At 41.2% G+C, this 18,884-nt stretch overlaps 1 protein-coding gene across 2 annotated transcripts in view; it reads right to left on the reverse strand.

Annotated features, from left to right (window-relative positions):
* The window catches only part of LOC141139298 (adhesion G protein-coupled receptor F5-like), a 291,803-nt gene that overhangs the window by 122,174 nt on the left and 150,745 nt on the right, over nucleotides 1–18,884 (reverse strand). The gene's annotated exons all lie outside the window — the stretch shown is intronic.

The following is an 18,884-nucleotide window of genomic DNA, read 5'->3' on the forward strand; positions in this document are numbered from 1 at the left end:
TCATTTTGTCTGTCATCAAGAAATAAAGTACATTAATGGTTTAAACCCCTTTTTGTTTTTTGGGTGTTTTTTTTTTTATTCCACTCTGTGCCACAGGGAGATTTCACTTTACTTCTTGTCCCAGAAACACAACAGGAAGAGAGGGCAACTTTCTCTAAAGCAAGAGAAATCCCCAACTGTCAGTAGGACAAGGGTTCCCTTTGGAAGATTTCTATTCTTGTTCTAGTGATAACTAGAACATTTTGGATTTCCCGTTTTCTGTCCTGTAACAGTAATCACCCAGAAAAAAACAGATAGGAAATCTTCCCAGTGGGTTCACAGACAGCTATAAAAACCTAATAGGGGTTAGCACTTTCCCACCATATCCAAAGCAAACGAAAATGGCTTTAGATACCCTTTAGCTTTTCATTTACTACTGTACTAAATATTGTCTACAATATACTATTGTGCAGGGTACTAAAACCATTTATACAGTGTACTAGCACCTTTTAAAAACAATAGCTAAAAACAATTAAACCTCAGCGCTCACTCTGATGCTTATTATTGTCTCTAGTGTTGCTGCCCTCCTTGAGCGGGGAAACTCCAAATCACTATAAAGAAAAGAAAGGAGGGCAAAAATACACCTAGTGCATTACCTTCAACACCAATTAATAGTTATTGAAAAAAGCAAAAAACATATCCACAAACATGAGATGATTAAAAGGAAAAGAGCTTGCCTCCCGAAACGCGTCAACTTTCCAATTGCAGAGATTTGTCATCCCTGATACTGGAGTTGTGAATGATATGCTTTTAATCATCTCATGTTGTGGGTATATTTTGCCTTTTTTCAATAAATATTAACTGATGGTGAAGGTAATGCACTAGGCATTTGCGCCCTCCTTTCTTTTCATCAAAACAATGGCTAACCTGTGTACATGGGCTGCCATGCGTTTTTTTTTTTCGGTAGGATTTTGAAAACCAACCTATTGTCCTATCAGCTAGCTAGAAATGGTAAATTTTAAATAGCCATATGCAATATTTGATATTTAAATAAATCATGAAAAAAAAATATTTTTATACACTTATTTATTACCAAGAATATTAGAAAGTAAAGAAAAAAATGTGAAAAGCCATTTACGTCACGCGTTGAGATGGGCGCTGTTAAACAGACAGGTTTCTGCATCTCACACAGCCAATCTATAAGATGTCAGGATGTCCCGAGGCCAAACAGACCTCATGTAAACGAAGGATCAGAGCAGTTTATATAGCATCTCTCCGGAGTGTGACTTAAATCTCTATAGGCTGATCTCTGATGTCCGATGACAGCTCATTATACAACGCCTGACTTTTCTTTCCACTGAAAGTAGGATCGCAGCACAGGAAAAGTTTATTGATTCAAGCAAACAGTGCACCTTATCAGTATATATATATCTTATATATGCTGATATATTTTTTTTCCATGCTCAATGTCTTTCACTTGATGCCTATGGCTCTACTGCAAGTAGAGTTATGAAACCTGCCCCTTCTCTATTGTTCACCCTAAGGAGCGATTTCCTAATTGTTAGTGGGGTCAAATAGACAGTCATTTTCTATGTGATGAGAAAATTCAAAGAAGCAATATTGAAAATTTTTCTTGAGTGAATAAAGTTTTTAATTACATTTATTCCAAAATTTAAATGTTTGAAGCAAATAAAATTTTAACAACATTCATCAAGTCATCGAAGGTACAAAGAATTTTTTTTTTTAATGTTCGCAGAAATATTTATATGAATGGTTGTTCGAGAATCTACTAAGAGTATGGCCAACTTTCCCACTGACACCTCTATTGACCGTCACTCAAAAATGCACAACAAGAGGAATCTGAGCATTGTCTGTAGGGCCCGTTCACACCTATGTGCATCTTTTGGTATCGCATAATGCTTTTTGGCCTCAAGATTTTAATGGGAGTGTATGAAAAACACATTAATAATGGACAGCAAAAAAAAAAAGAGCATCTAAAAGCAGACATCTCAAGTCTCCTAGAAGGTGCGGGAGACTCCCGCATTTCTGCGGTGGCTCCCGCACACCCGCAAGCGTCTCCCGATCTCCCGGGAATGATCGGTGCAGCGGGGATCAGCTGTGATTACCGATCTCCTTTGTATAGATTTTTAGCTGACAGCCGCTTCTCCTTCTCTCCCTCCCGCGGCTGTCAGCTAAAAAGCTATACAGGGAGATCGGTGATCACAGCTGTCCCTCCAGCCGCACCGATCATCGCTAGCTGCTCTGTGTGCTTCTCCCTGGCCCCCTCCATGTCCTTCTCTGCCCCCGTTCTCCTCCCGGGCCCCCTCCATGTCCTTCCCTGTCCCCGTTCTCCTCCGGCCCCCTCCATGTCCTTCTCTGCCCCCGTTCTCCTCCCGGGCCCCCTCCATGTCCTTCCCTGTCCCCGTTCTCCTCCAGCCCCCTCCATGTCCTTCTCTGCCCCCATTCTCCTCCGGCCCCCTCCATGTCCTTCTCCGCACCCCCCTTGTTCTCCTCCGCCCCCTTGTCCCCCGCAGCCGGTTCCCCTCCTCTCCTCTCCCGGCCGGGTGCGGGGGGAACTAGTTAATGGACAGAGCGAGCGAGATCGCTCCTGTGTTCTGTGATAAATAAGCATAGTAAACTGTGTTTACTCTGTTCAGTTTATGAATGAACAGGAGCCTCTGTCTCCTGTTCATTCATCTTTAGTGCCGATAAAGGGACTGGGGAATGTGTGTTCTCAGTCCCTATGTTTGTCTCAAAGGGGAGATGTCAGGGGTCTGTTTAGACCCCTGACATCTCACCAAAGCCCCCTAAAAAATATAAAAAAAAGAATTGTAAAAAAATTCTAAAAAAATGAAAAAGTGTAAAAAAATAAAATAAAATAAAATAAAAAAAACTACTGACACCACTCTCCCCTGTCCTACCAACACTGTCCACTGCCCCAACCCCCTCCCCACAAAAAGCATTGTGAAAAAAAATTAAAGACAAATTAAATAATATTTTGCCGCGGGGGGTGGGCGTTTGCGGGCGCGAAGCGCCACCTCCCTGAAATGAGTTTCTGCAGGTTGGGATGTCTGTAAAAGGCATGAAAATGTGACTGTAGCCCTAAATCTCCGTACTTACGTACATATATATGTACAGTACTGTGCAAACGTTTTAGGCAGATGTGAAAAAATGCTGTAACGTAAGAATGCTTTTATATATATATATGCAATAATGAGTGTCTGCAGGCAACAGTGAAGCATGATGGAGAATCCTTGCAAGTTTGGGGCTGAATTTCTGCAAATAGAGTTGGAGATTTGGTCAGGATTAATGGTGTCCTCAATACTGACAAATACAGGCAGATAATTATCCATCATGCCATACCACAAGGGAGGCGTGTGATTGGCACCACATTTATTCTGCAGCAGGACAACAACCCCAAACATACAGCCAATGTCATTAAGAACTATCTTCTGTGTAAGGAAGAACAAGGAGTCCTGGAAGTGATGGTTTGGCCCCCACAGAGCCCTGATCTCTACATCATGAAGTCTGTCTGGGATTACATGAAGAGTCAGAAGGATTTGAGGCAGCCTAAAATCTACAGAAGATCTGTGGTTAATTCTCCAAGATGTTTGAAACAACCTACCTGCACAATTCCTTTAAAAACTGTGTGCAAGTGTACCTAGAAGAATTAACCCCTTCCCGACCAGCCGCCGCAGTTGTACTGCGGCAGCGAAACAATGTTACCTTACGTCGCTTAGCCTTTTGGCCACTAGGGTGCGCACGCACCTGCGGCTCGCCGCCAGAGCCGATGAGAGTGCCCAGCTGGCGCGATGACTGCTGGGCACCCGTGATAGCTCATGACAGAACGAGAACCAGGATCTGTGTGTGAGTGAACACACAGATCCCGGTTCTCTCAGGGGAGAGGAGACAGATTGTGTGTTCATACTACGTATGAACACCGATCTCTGTCTCTTCCTAGTCAGTCCCATCCCCCCACAGTTAGGACACACACAGGGAACACATTTAAACCCTTTAAACCTGCGATTTTGAAGGCAACCATTAACACTTCTATTTCTGAACGCATTCTTAATTTACAGCATTTTTTCACACCTACCTAAAAATTTTGCACAGTACTGTATAAATGCATTTTTATATCACAAATTTATATACAGTATATAATATAATCACTCAATATTTAGGGCTTACCTAATGACCCCCGTGCTCACAAATGACTACCAAGTACAGTATACACATTTATACTTCACATTAAAAAAAAAGGAAATACATGTGAAAATCAATATAAAATTGTGAAAACACAGTATAAATATAAGAAACAGAAGAAAAAGGCCTTCAGGTGCTAATCATTTCCAAAGAAATGATACGGTCCACTTTAGTCTTTGCACTTTTTAGTCTGTGTACTATAAATCTCCTGCCCTCCAAAAGCATGATCCATATCGACACTCCACCTCCATGCTCCAACACAGTCCTACCCCGTACTGAGCAGATGATATTGACTCTTTGTTTCTAAGAAAGGTCAAAGTTGGTTTTCTGGATAATATTGGGTGTTTCCCCTTTAAGGATTTCATAACTCATTACCATTTGAAATTATTTTCAATATTTTCTTTTTTTTAATGAAATATACAACGGTGACAGCACTCAGTATAATATTGTCGTAGACCTACTTAATTCATTTTAATTACAATAACTCCATTACAATTCAACATTGAAATATCTTTAAATGTTGAAGCGTCCCTGACTTCTAACCTATCTAACCTACCTCTCACCGAGTCATCCAGTCAAGAGTGGAGTGACCTGTAGAAACAGGTATTTTCACAGCACTTTTCAAAGATCCTGTTAATAGCGACAGGATTGCAAGTGTGACAATTTTAAAGTAGTTTTAAGCACATTCAGCAGCTGATTTAATCGCTTGCTGAGCATGCAGCCACTTTGTCTTTAATCGTTGTCTATGTTCCAGTTTGTTTATTATATTATTATATCTGTATTTCCACCAGCCAACCTCATAAACCGATCCATCAAAATATAATCAAATCGGAATCGTCTGGGTGCTGCTGATTAATGCAAAATGATCAATAATTTCCGCCTTTGACGATCGACTCTGAACTGAGTCTAAATTGATCAGAAGGGAAGTCAGGGCTATTCGATTCGCTTCCAATTCAATTGTTTTGATCAAATTGCACTCTGATCAGATAATAGAATTGTATGTCCCTTGGTTAGTTTTGCCTTAGCGGACTTTGGAACATAAAGGACAAGCATAGGCAAGCGCAGGGGGTGTGCCGGGTGTGCCTGGGCACACCCTAATGCACACCCCCTGTGCTAATTAGCATTAGCACTCTGTGTGCTGACAGGGAGATTGGAAAGATCTCCCACTGATCTCTGCTATAAGAGTGTGTATCTGCGTGTGTGTGTGTGTGTGTGTGTGTGTGTGTGTGTGTGTGTGTGTGTGTGTGTGTATATATATATACAGTATATATATATATATATATATATATATATATATATATATATATATATATATATATATACTGTATACACACATGCGCACTCATGTGTGTTTGAGCTTTGGGGTGCACACCCTAATGCTATAAGCTGTGCACACCTATGAGGACAAGGCTGATCTTGTTCACCTCTTGGTGTAGCAGAGATGCACAAAAAATGAGCAACGTGCTTGTGGTGCCATTATTTCCTAATGACATGTGCAAACGCAGGTAGCAGCCAGGGGAAAGGATGCAAAAATGCCCAATGCAGAATGCGCTTGGCTCAGTGCCAACATTTGGAACATGAGCTTCTTTAGTGCTATAAAAACATGCCAAAAAATGAGCTAAAAACACAGCAGCATTGCTCAGGGGTGAATTGGGTCTTATTAATAATATTAAAAAACAGTATATAGAACAGTGTTTCTCAAACTTTAACAATTTTTGTGGTGAAGAACTTATTTATTTTTAGATATTATATTATATTATATTTCATTTTAAAATGAATGTGAAGGATGTGTCTGCTTTCAAGAGCAAATCAGATTGAAGCGAGGCTCCAAAGCCAACAAACGGAACAAACAAATGGAGATCTCGCACAAGTCTTGCGTTACAAAAAGAAGCAACGGATGACAGACTGACAGAGATTGCGTTATTATCATAGGTGTGTGCAACCTATTGCATTAGGGTATGCACCCCAAAGCTCAAACGCATATGCGTGTATGTGTATATATACAGACATTGTCAGTATAGCAGTGCAGGGTGTCATTAAAGCAGTGGATGGTGTCAGTAGGACAGAGATTGGTGTCAGTAGGGTAGTGGACAGTGGCAGTAGTTCTTATTTTTATTATTTTATTTTTTAAATATTTTTTACAATTTTATTTTTTTATACTATTACTATATTTTTTTACATTTTTTTTTTTTTTTTGTGCGAAATATCTGGGGTCTTTAACAGAGGGAATATGTGCCACCTGGGGTAATTAGGGCATGCCCAGGCACACCTGGCACACCCTGTGCGCACGCCTATGGTTTTTATATATTTTACTTTTTTAACTTTTGCAACATTGATTTACAATTAAATTTTTTCAATACATTCAAGGTTTCAAAACACTAGCAATTTAAAAAAATTTTCAAAACTCCCATGGCACACCTGCAAATCTCACACAGCACAGTTTGAGAATCACTGATATAGAACATTGAAGAATGACAGCAGAAAAAAAGTGGTTCATTGAATCTGCCCCTTTTTTAACCGCTTGCCGACCAGCCGCCGTCAGCACGACCCCGTGAGCCGTCGTAGCTATACATCGGCTCGCAAGATCGGGATAGCAGGTGGGCTGAGCGCTCACTGCTCAGCGCGGGTGCCAATGCTCGTGGCCAACGATCGCGATGACCACCAGCCACGAGTGATCGTGGGCACGAGAGGCAGAACAGGGATGAGTGTGTGTAAACACACACACTCATCCCTGTTCTGTTCTGAGAGGCGTGACAGATCGTGACTTCCTATTAGCTAGGAACCATGATCCGTCACTTCCTCTAGGTCAGTCCCCTCCCCCTTCAGTTAGAAACACAAACAGGGAACACAGCTAACCCCTTGATCGCCCCCTAGTGTTAACCCCTTCCCTGCCAGTGATATTTTTACAGTAATCAATGCATTTTTATAGCACTGATCGCTGTATAAATGCCAGTGGTCCCAAAAATGTGTCAAAAGTGTCCGATGTGTCCTCCATAATGTCACAGTCCCGATAAAAAAACGCAGATCGTCGCCATTACTAGTAAAATAAAATGAATAATAAAAATGCCATAAAACTATCCCCTATTTTGTAGACGCTATAACTTTTGCACAAACCAATCAATATACGCTTATTGCGATTTTTTTTAACAAAAATATGTAGAAGAATATATATCGGCTTAAACTAAGGAAAAAAAATGTTTTTTTAATATATTTTTGAGGGATATTTATTATAGCAAAAAGTAAAAAATATTGCGTTTTTTTCAAAATCGACGCATTTTTTTGTTTCTAACGCAAAAAATAAAAAACGCAGAGGCGATCAAATACCACCAAAAGAAAGCTCTATTTGTGAGAAAAAAAGAATTCAGCAGCCAAATCTTCCGGGGCTGAAGTGGTTAATATTATTTCTTTCTTTTTTTTTTTTTTTAACTTTTGTCTGAGTATAAACCTAATAAAGCCACATTGTACTGTTTTCTTATATGCAGAGCATACAACAAAGTCTACTAATCAGGATTCTCCTAGGAGAGATGGTTGCATTTTACATAGGGTCTTCTCAGAAGCAGCCCTCATGATTCCAGATGACAAAATGGAAAGAACACATTGAATATACAATCAGATTCTGCACATTGTTCTGTGCCCTCCTATGATCCACTCATAATCATTGGTCAACATTTCCCTGAATGACCCCCCTATGACTATGGTATCCAACCCTTTGACCTTCCTGGGCCACATTGGAAGAACTGGAATTGTTTTTGGCCACACATAAAATACACTTACAATAAGGATAACTGATGAGCAGAAAAAGTTAGGCAGATCAGAAGTTAAAGGTCACTGATATAGATAATGTCTGAGTATAAATCTGAGTAATAAAACTTCATTTTTTTCTAATATTTTTTATTATAAAAGTAAAAGACGGCAACATGAAACTAGTGTCAAATTTTACACTGTTTTTGATAAACCAACGCTTCAAAATCTGGTTTGATGGATGTAGCAGCAATTCTCAATGAATTTTCAAGGTGCTCATCAGATACTTTGGTTCTAATTTTGCCCTTTGTGTGTTTTATCCTTGAAAATAGTTGCTCACAAATATAGGTGCTGCCAAAAACTGATGGCATAAATAAGGCATGATTGTGAAGAGTGGGAGATTTTTTTTTGGGGAAGATAAAACTTATAAAAGGTCCAGTAATTCGTCTTCAGTCAAGTGTTCGCTAAGTATAAATGCATTTTTACAAAAAAAAGAAATAGTGATTTTGTAATTTTGTGTTGAGCCGCATTCATAGCTGTCTTGGACACCCCTGCCCTATGACATCCAGGATGATACATTGGCAGATTCTTAGCATAGCGCTTTGCATACAATGAAGTCCCATTTCTTTATCTCAGCAAAAACAGTAATGCCCTGTACACACGACCGGTTTTGCCGAACTCCGAGGGAATTCCAATCAAGCGGTCTTGCCTACACGCGGTGAAACCAAAGTCCGACCAAAGTCCAACCTTTAAAAACGCGGTGACGTACAACACTTACAACGGGACTAGAAAAAGGAAGTTCAATAGCCAGTAGCCAATAGCTTCTGTCTCGTACTTGCTTCAGAGCATGCGTCGTTTTTGGTCCGTCGAAACAGCATACAGACGAGTGGTTTTCCCGACAGGAATTGGTTCAGTCGGAAATATTTAGAACATGTTCCATTTCTAGGTCCGTCAGAATTTTATAAAAGAAAAGTCAGATGAGGCATACACACGATCGGAATAGATGATGAAAAGCTCCCATCTGACTTTTTCTGTCGGACATTCTGCTTTTGTGTACGCGGCATAATAGATATTTCCCGGTGGCTCAGCCATTTTATTAGATGCACATTTTATTTTTTAACCTCACTACTTTTATTTAATGTATGCTTCTGTAGTAATTATAATTATCTCTGATTCTGTGTTCTGCGTGCTCTGACATGCAGCGGCACAAAGCATGGCCTGTAGTACCAACAAGTGCGTCATTACCTAGGGTGTCTTGTGTGTTCCGCTCACCCCAGGCAACTTTTGAAATTGAAACCGCTATAAGAATATACTATTGAAGAGTCATAAAAAAAAAGTGGAAAGAAAAGAAAAAACAAACTTTACCTGTAAAAAAATGAATAAAATGCTAGCAAGAATGCTTTGAAGCATATTTTGTTTCATCTGCAATAGAACCTTCTTACCTTCCTCCTCACAAAACTCTGTATGATTCATGACTTAAAGTAGAATTTCCACATGTCTTGATGTCAGGATAAATTACAGGGAAACCGGTTTCAAAAAGTGAAGTTTTGCTACATGGGAAATTTGGCCTGAAAATTTGGAAAGCATTTCTTGGTATGTGAAGGTGGCTGGGCTCTCCTGTACCTATAGCTTCATATACTGTACAGCCTAATTATCTGCAGTGTGAGATCTAAGGCACTGCTACCTCTAACTGCTAGTCTTGGGAGATTTACTGTGAGATTTGATGATGCTTTTACTGTTCTACTATTGCTACTGTTTTCTAGAGGTTCTATCAAGCCTTGCCTTCTATCAAGGTGGCTGCCCCCCCTAAGACACAATGCAAAGGCATGGTAAGTCAGCAATTGTGCAGGAATGTCATCCCAATCATGTGAACATGTGAACATGTCAGCAACAGTGAAGAAGTACATAGCTGGAGGGAGTACATATCTCCACTTAAATATAATAAAATGTGAAGCATGTTTTATACCAGCCTGATTGCACAATATAGAGAAATAATTCCTTTCCACTACTAGATGTCCTCAGTCTTCCAGGTTGAATTGCGTCCAGTGTCATTCAACCAAGAAGACTGAGAGCATTCTGTGAGTGCACTAAAGGGGGGCCAACGCGGCTTTCTGCGCTCGCGGTGTAATAATGCAGAGAGCACTGCTGACGTCATCAGCACCACTCTCTGCATAATTGAGGACCACCCACCACTGAGAATATCTAAAGAGGAAGAGCACCCTGCATGTCACATGACCGGCCTGAAGATGTGCAAAAGGAAAGTATCAAGAGAAAACAGCAAGGAATACAGCAGGGCTTTTTTTAAATTTAGATCTGCTTTACCTAATTTGTAGTAGGTCTGCACAGACATCTCAAGCGTTGATTGTGCAAAGCTGAAAATGTGAACTTTGTTTGTTGCCATAATTCCTATAGACTTGTTACTATCCTCAACTGGTACCATCAAGATATGGAAGTAAAAGAGAGAATACATCTTTCTTGCAGCCCAGTATATCAATGTATAATGCAGAAAAATGTATATTCTATGGTATATGGAAATCTAAGAACGTTGTGTTGGACATGCACTGTGCAGAATATGCGTGTTGGGTTTGGGCATGTGGAGATAAAGGTTGTGATGTAAAGAACTTTTCATTACATTTGTCACGGTAAAAATATTAAAGTGATACTAAACACGCAGTTTAATTTACATCGTCCCTTCTATTACTCTATGTGAATTATGGCACTGTAAGTATTTTATTTTAAAAAAAATATCTAAGTACCTTCTTTCCTAATCAATAACCAGCTGTCACATGACCCAGCTCTTTCCCAGCCTGTCTGCAGGGAAACAGTGGCAGGAGGAGCTTCTAGTCCTCTACTGCTAGTCACATGTTCATAATAAAAAAAAATCCTTTGAGATACAGAGTAAAAATAAATAATTAATATCAATAAACAGTTATCATACAAATATATATTTGAAATCAAATCTTTATTATCTTTGGCAATAAGATGGCATGGGTGGAAATCTGCATGCCCCTCCAGCCTGTGTCTTAGAATTACAGGGAGGTAAAGCCTCTATCAGTCAAGATGTAATATCCCACCCCATTGTGTTTAGCTGGTTAGTGGGCATGCAGGAGGAGTAAGCTGTCATTTACCATTGTATATACGCCCACATGTGTGACACTATAGAAACATGGGCTGCTCAGATGTGATAGGGAGGAAATGCTCAGCATAGAAACCCACTGAGCATGTGCACTAGCTGCCAACGCTGCTCTGCAAAATCCCCAACTGCAGTGGGGACATGGACAGAATAGGGAGATAGAGAACAGCAGGGTCAACCAGTTTTTTTGCAGAATATATAAAATAAATTCCATAGTGACTAAGTGAGTATCAACAGCATGTAATATAGAATTTATTGATAGTTTTTTTAAGATGTGGGATTAGTGACTCTTTAAATGGCTGAACGTGTGGACAGTTATTTTTGGAGATAGGTCTCAGGCCAGGATGAGTGATCTTCAGAATTTCTCTCATTACAGGTGTCTGCATACCCTATCTCATTCCTAGAAGGAGGACCCTGGCCAACACGGTCGTTGCTGGCGGTGAATCAAGGGCCTGCCTACACATGCATTGTATGTGATGACACAGAGGGACCACCCACAACCCAGAGTGTCAGAGGGAGAGGAGGAGAGTGGTGGAACCGGCCAGAGTGGGGGTAAAGGTAAGTGATGCAATTTCGTAGGCTACCCGAGTCCTAAAAATCTTTCAATCCCTGGAGTGGAGGGAGCTCAGTTGACAGGGTATATTTTGTCTAATTCCTGGATTTGGTCTTCAATATACCTTTTTGTAATATCTGTTCAATAAAAGCAAAAAAATCCACCAGAGTGTAAATTAAGTCCTCAGCTTCAGAGATGTCCTACTGGACAAGTCCATGAAAAAGCCGTTGTCATAGTTGTATAAGGACATTTTCCGTGTCTCCCCCACCTCGGTAACCAGGTGTAGGGAACAATGGATTGAGGAAGTTCCAGACTTGGGAGGAGAAGACTGGGATGATATGTGGCGTTTCCCTTTCACCCAATTAGTATCAGCAATGAACCGATTAATTCACTTCAAGATTATAGATTATACTCCAGCAAAGTTATCTAAAATTACCCGGGGACCTCAGCGGAATGTTGGCTCTGCTCACATTCACCAGCCAATTTTGGTCATACTTTTTGGCATTGCCCGGTGGCTCAGAAGTTCTGGTCTGCCATTGTGCGCTGTATCATAGAGATCACTTCTGTGCCTGTAGGTATATATTACCAGCGCTGTCTCAACAAGAAACTAATATTCAATCTTATATACAAGTTATAGTATGCTTCTATAATACTGTGGTAAAATTATATTACACATTCAAGATATACAATATCTCACAAAAGTGAGTACACCCCTCACATTTTTGTAAATATTTTATTATATCTTTTCATGCGACAACACTGAAGAAATGACACTTTGCTACAATGTAAAGTAGTGAGTTTACAGCTTGTATAACAGTGTACATTTTCTTTCCCCTCAAAATAACTCAACACACAGCCATTAATGTCTGAATCGATGGCAACAAAAGTGAGTACACCCCTAAGTGAAAATGTCCAAATTGGGCACAATTAGCCATTTTCCCTCCCCGGTGTCATGTGACTAGTTAGTGTTACAAGGTCTCAGGTGGGAATGGGAAGCAGGTGTGTTAAATTTGGTGTTATTGCTCTTACTCTCTAATACTGGTCATGGAAGTTCAACATGGCACCTCATGGCAAAGAACTCTGAGGGTGTGAAAAAAAGAGTTGTTGCTCTACATAAAGATGGCCTAGGCCAGTGATGGCAAACCTTGGCACCCAGATGTTTTGGAACTACATTTCCCATGATGCTCATGCACTCTGCAGTGTGGTTGAGCATCATGGGAAATGTAGTTCCAAAACATCTGGGGTGCCAAGGTTCGCCATCACTGGCCTAGGCTATAAGAAGATTGCCAAGACCCTGAAACTGAGCTGCAGCATGGTGGCCAAGACCATACAGCGGTTTAAAGGGATTCCAACTCAGAACAGGCCTCGCCATGGTCAACCAAAGAAGTTGAGTGCACATGCTCAGCGTCATATCTAGAGGTTGTCTTTGGAAAATAGATGTATGAGTGCTTCCAGCATTGCTGAAGAGGTTGTAGGGGTGGAGGGTCAGCCTGTCAGTGCTCAGACCATACGCCGCACAATGCATCAAATAGGTCTGCATGGCTGTCGTCCTAAAAGGAAGCCTCTTCTAAAGATGATGCACAAGAAAGTCCACAAACAGTTTGCTGAAGACAAGTAGACCAAGGACATGGATTACGGGAACCATGTCCTCTGGTCTGATGAGACCAAGATAAACTTATTAGGTTCAGATGGTGTCAAGCGTGTGTGGTGGCGACCAGGTGAGGAATACAAAGACAAGTGTGTCTTGCCTACAGTCAAGCATGGTGCTGGGGGTGTCATGGTCTGGGGCTGCATGAGTGCTGCCGACACTGGGGAGCTACAGTTGATTGAGGGAACCACGAATGCCAACATGCACTGTGACATACTGAAGTAGAGCATGATCCCTTCCCTTCAGAGACTGGGCCAAAGGGCAGCATTCCAACATGATTACGACCCCAAATACACCTCTAAAAGGAACACTGCCTTGCTAAAGAAGCTGAGGGTAAAGGTGATGGACTGGCCAAGCAAGTCTCCAGACCTAAACCCTATTGAGTATCTGTGGGGCATCCTCAAATGGAAGGTGGAGGAGCGCAGGGTCTCTAACATCTACCAGCTCCGTGATGTCGTCATGGAGGTGTGGAAGAGGACTCCAGTGGCAACCTGTGAAACTCTGTGAACTCCATGCCCAAGAGGGTTAAGGCAGTGCTGGAAAATAATGGTGGCCACGTAAACGATGGCCCCCCCACAATAGTAGAACACCAGGGTCCAGTCGCAAGTGCAACCTTTGTGACCCTGGTAATTCCACCACTGTGTTCCACTTGCATTTAGGTACTGCCATAAATTTTATAGATTTTACCGGCATGTAAGACCTGCACTTCCAGCAACCAAAAGGCTTTTAAACAGAATGTTACTGACAGGCTCAGTGAGAGGAAACTACTTTTGGGAATCGGTGCGGTGCTGCAAATGCGGCGTCGCACCGATTCGGATGGTGCCATTTCCGGCAATTGCCGCAGATTTGCCATGTGATTTGAAATCGCATGCCAAATCACTCCAACGTAAACATAGGCTAAAACATGGGAAAATATGCATATTTTTTAGGGATGTACTGCATATGTTTTTATTATTTTGATTTGACATATACTTTAATGTTTAATCTACTGGTTTCCTCTCCAAGGTTAAATACTTGTGAGAAGATTAGGTAGGTAAATAGTTGTAAACAAAACAATACATTTAGATAAACAGAAAAGGTCTAGAGGTGCGTATTGTCTGGAAACAAGAAAAAAGCCACATGTGTATTCATGACTTAATTAGCGTTGTGGTTTTAACCTTATTAGTATTGCCAGTTTCTTCCATGGAACTTCTCTGTTACATAATACTATACGGAGGCGGTACTGTGCTGTTTAATATGTGCTGTGCCATGTGTACAGCCATGAGCAGCTGCGTACCCTTCTTCAGGTGCGGGGGGTTGGAGGGCATAAACCAGGGCTCAACTGCTGGATTTTACCACCCCTTGGCCACCTATGTGAATGAGTCCTAAAGCAATGGGGAAGAGTAGAGACATTGTATAAATGTGATCCATGCATAGATGTAACCTTGGTTGTGTAGAATGTCATTTTCTGTTATGTTTGAGTGGGGGCAGGGAAACAGGGGGCGTAATTAGCGTATTAAAATCACAAGCCTGCCGGCTCAAAAGCTGCTGCAGCTTTTGAGCCGGCCGGCTTGTGATTTTAATACGCGACTTTGCTTTCTCTATCCAGTTTTGAATTTGACCTCTCATGCTCAATTTTTTGTGTTTATTTTATGGGAGTTATGTTGGAATTTTTGTCAATATTGGAATTTCAGATTTAATTCTTCATTGCTTATTCATCACATATCGGTGCACTAGTCGTGATATTTAAGTGATTTACTTTTGCACATACTCACTAGCAGCAGCGCAGCCTTTTTTTGTATACAGAAATAGTCACCAAAGATGTCGGCTGAGTATGACATGGGGGGCAGAGGAAGCTTGCACACAAAAAGGGAGTGGTAAGGGGTAGTGGATAATACAAGGGTCACATGGAAAGGAAGAAAAGCTCCTCCTAGATGATAGGGTACAGATTCACTATAATTTTTTCTATTTGCCCTCTTGAAATCCTGTAAGTTTTTGAAGAGCATGATTTGGTTGAGACTATTCTGAAATCCTGCATAAAAAACAAAAGGAGAGTAGCGCATCTAAGGAAAAAGGTTTATTGCAATTGACAAGTTAAAAGTATCCACTTACATGTAAAAACGATGTTCTGGGTGGGATGATATATTTCAGAAGAAGGTGGAGGGAAGAACACCGGTTCCCAGGAAAGCCCCATATATATATCATCCCACCCAGAACATCGTTTTTACATGTAAGTGGATACTTTTAACTTGTCAATTGCAATAAACCTTTTTACTTAGAGGCGCTCCTCTCCTTTTGTTTTTTCTTTGATGGATCTGAGCTGACTTCACTCCAGAGAAGAGCCGCCCTTTGTGAATAGCCTGATACTGTGCCCTACAAGAAAATTCCTTTATCCAGTGTTTTCCAACATATTGTTCATTTTTATGGATTTCCTTGATTTATTTATAGTATTTTGCTTCATCATTTCTGAGCACCAGTGTATTTTTATTTTTCATGTTGTTTTGTGAAATCCTGCATAAGACAGTGTTGATGTTTTCTAGACAAAGTAATTAATTTTCAAAAATCACAAAAGATCACAACAGAGATACTAAAGTTGAGTTTCAGTTGGTTTCCAGCAGCTGAAACACTTGATGAAGGTTTTATTTACGTTTCTGTATTCCCCTCTCAGACCCCCTAATACTTACCTAAGCCTGATCTCGACCCAGCGATGTACATGAGACCCGAGGCTTTACCGGGTCTCTCCCTCATGATTGGCTGAGATGCAGCAGCAGGAACCACTGGCCCCCGCTGCTGTCAATCACAGCCAGAGAGGTGGAAGCGGGGGGGGCGGATTTGAGCCATGCTTTCTGTGTCTTATGAACGCAGAGGGACGACTCAGTAGTAAGCATGCACGAGTGCTCCCACAGCAAGTGGCTTGCTATGGGGGCACTCTGCAAGGGGGAGGGACCCAGATCGCCGGTGGGGGACGCGAGAAGAGGAGGATCGGGCTGCTCTATTCAAAAGCACTGCACAGAGCAGCTGAGTACGACATGTTTGTTATTTAAAAAAAAAAAAAAACCTTTTCAAACACTTTAAAGATATGACAGGCTTCCATGATTCTCCTGCTATAGAAAATAATAGGAGTAAACTCTTAAGCCGCGTACACATGAGCGGAATGTCCGACAGAAAAAGTCAGACGGAAGCTTTTCATCGTATATTCCAATCGTGTGTGCGCCTCATCGGATTTTTTTTTGCAAAATTCGGACGGACCTAGAAATAGAACATGTTCTAAATATTTCCGACGGAACCAATTCCTAACGGGAAAACCGCTCGTCTATATGCTGTTCCGACGGTCCAAAAACGACACATGCTCTGAAGCAAGTACGAGACGGAAGCTATTGGCTACTGGCTATTGAACTTCCGTTTTCTAGTCCCGTCGTACGGTTGATGGTCGGACTTTGGTCGGACTTTGGTTTGACCGTGTGTAGGCAAGACCGCTTGAATGGAATTCCGTCGGAGTTCCGTCGGAGAAACCTTCGGAGTTTATTCCGACGGCAAAACCGGTCGTGTGTATGCGGCATAAGATTTCATTGACTCTGCTGTGACCTTTGAGGATGGATTTCTCCAAAATGCCTATAGCTACAGAGATGAATGGAGGCTTGCTTTTACTGCTTGTTCAGAATATAAAAATACTTTAGTGTATATAGTCTGAGTACAGGTTCAATCTAACGTCTAACTCTAGGCAAAGACATTTTTTTTAAGCCTTGAATAGAGACAGTGAAAATGTGTTTTTTTTTTTAGTCTATGAGCCCTGTGGGAAGATTTTCTCTCACTTTCTGTCCCTATGACACGTGGACAAGGTTTACGTTGTGTGGGCATCACTGGAACAGAAAGACACAGAGAGTAATAAAAACATTAACAGAAGTTCTGACCCTTCTCTGTTCTACTAGAAATTAGTTTTTGTTTGTGTCTAATTTGGAGAGATTTGCTATAAATTCCTGTCCTGACAGGATGATATGGGGTGATCTCCCTAGTAGAGGCATAATTGGAAATAAAAACCTGGCACAGGCCAGATCCTTCTCTACTCTAATCACGTGTACACACGGGCGGACTTTTCGTCATCAAAGGTCCGACTTTTGACAGACTTCCGATGGACTTTCGAATGAACGGACTTGCCTACACACGATCACACCAAAGTCCGACAGATTCGTACGTGATGATGTACGACCGGACTAAAATAAGGAAGTTGATAGCCAGTAGCCAATAGCTGACCTAGCATTGGTTTTCGTCCGTCGGACTAGCATACAGACGAGCGGATTTTTCAAGTGGACTCCAGTCCGTCGGAAAGATTTGAAACATGTTCCAAATCTAAAGTCCATCTGATTTTCGACCAAAAAAGTCCGCTGCAGGTCCGATGAAGCCCACACACGGTCGGATTGTCCGACGGATTCATCCCGTCTGACCAGTCCGGTCAAAAAGTCCGCCCGTGTGTACACGGCATAACTCTCTACAACAAGTTTTGTCTAGAATTGGGCTAGGCTGGGCTACCTCATTCTCAATGTGTGGGTCTAAAACCAGCAGAACAACTTCAAAAAATAGACTTTTTAAGCTATTTTAAACCTGACATTCTACAAACAAGCAATCTGAAAAATAAGTATACAAGTGAACTTGTAGGCTAAAATATCTGAAGATGAAAAATAAATTCCTAGCCCCAAACAAAGACATTTACGAAGAAATTATTTGGCGCTTAAGGCTTTTTGCTGTGTCTGAAATTAAATGAAATCAGAATCACTGGCATAGCAGCATATTTTTCACAATGAATGGCACATTTGCAGACAGTGTTTATAGGTGGAATTCTTGCACAATAAAAAACACAGAATACAATCCTTTATTTACGGTAATTAAAGGTGGCCATATATGGGACAGTTAATGCAAGTTTTAATACAAATGTCAGCCCTGATTAAAGGAGCACTATCACAAAAAATATTGTATCCTAATAATAATATAGGGTTAAAGCTGAACTCAAAGCAGATATAATGGGTATAAATGAAGGAAGGGGAAGAAAGTTTCCACCATACATGAAATGTATAATGATGCTAACCCCAACTAAATCTCCAGAAAGCAGCCCTAGAGATCTGGTCATCATTAATCTCCATTGTGAACTGACAGGCAGATATTATATTTCGTTATAAGGGCAGCACCTGGTAAAGAATTACAGCAGAGGTGGTCAACTTTCATGATATATGGGGCCTCAGATGTAGCCCCTGACATCATTAAAGGGCAACACATATATTGAAGAGAATATAAAACTGTCAGAGACTGCAGACACGCTGTAAGAGATGGTCAAAAACTGCAGACACACTACAAGTGATGGTCAGAGACTGCAGACACGCTACAAGTGATGGTCAGAGACTGCAGACATGCTGCAAGAGATAGTCAAAGACTGCGGACATGCTACAAGAGATGGTCAGAGACTGCAGACATGCTACAAGAAACGGTCAGAGACTGCAGACAAGCTACAAAAAATGGTCAGGGACTGTAGACATGCTACAAGAGATGGTCAGAGACTGCAGACATGTGATAGGGGGACATGCTTCGGGAGACACATTACATGAGCCTGCTAGGGAGCACTGCTATTATAGCCCCTTTACAAATCAATAGGGTTGATT

Source organism: Aquarana catesbeiana, linkage group LG04, assembly GCF_042186555.1.
Source record: "Aquarana catesbeiana isolate 2022-GZ linkage group LG04, ASM4218655v1, whole genome shotgun sequence".
NCBI lineage: Eukaryota > Metazoa > Chordata > Amphibia > Anura > Ranidae > Aquarana > Aquarana catesbeiana.